This window comes from Charadrius vociferus, unplaced genomic scaffold (assembly GCF_000708025.1).
Source record: "Charadrius vociferus isolate BGI_N301 unplaced genomic scaffold, ASM70802v2 scaffold3109, whole genome shotgun sequence".
NCBI classification, from domain to species: domain Eukaryota; kingdom Metazoa; phylum Chordata; class Aves; order Charadriiformes; family Charadriidae; genus Charadrius; species Charadrius vociferus.
Genome location: NW_009649899.1, coordinates 21,823 through 22,295, shown reverse-complemented (window position 1 = coordinate 22,295; position 473 = coordinate 21,823). Strand labels below are relative to the sequence as shown.

General features: G+C 69.1%; 1 protein-coding gene across 2 annotated transcripts in view; it reads right to left on the bottom strand.

The window, feature by feature from the left end:
- The window catches only part of NFIC (nuclear factor I/C (CCAAT-binding transcription factor)), a 21,095-nt gene that overhangs the window by 10,006 nt on the left and 10,616 nt on the right, over window positions 1-473 (bottom strand). The gene's annotated exons all lie outside the window — the stretch shown is intronic.

Sequence of the window (473 nt, the reverse complement as noted above, 5' to 3'; positions counted from 1 at the left end):
CGTTGGCAGGCAGGATATGGGCACGGCTCCCCCAGGGAGGGAAACCCCCGGCCCTCGACCTGCCCCGAGGCAAGGTGATGGCCGCCTGGTCCCGCTCCTGCCCCCCTGCCTCCTCTCCTCCCTTCAGCTGCTGCCGTCACCCATCTCTGCCCCACCGGGCAGTGTCACCGCAGCCTGGCATCGCCCTCACCACCCCGTGCCACCTCATCCTGCCTCCCCCAAGCCCCCCGGGAGGGCAGCAGGGCAGAACCTGCTCTGACCCCCCCCAAGTCCCTGCCATCCCCCGCTCCATCTTAGCTAAAAATAACCGGGCTCAGACGCTGAGCTCAGTGGCACTGGCACACCCCGGCACAGCACGGCACGGCTGGTTCACCGGCTGCCTCCCCGCGCCCCACCGCACTCGGGAGCATCCTTCCTCCCCGCCGCAGGCTCAGCCCGGCTGCTCCCGAAGCCCTTCCAAAACCTTTTCCATG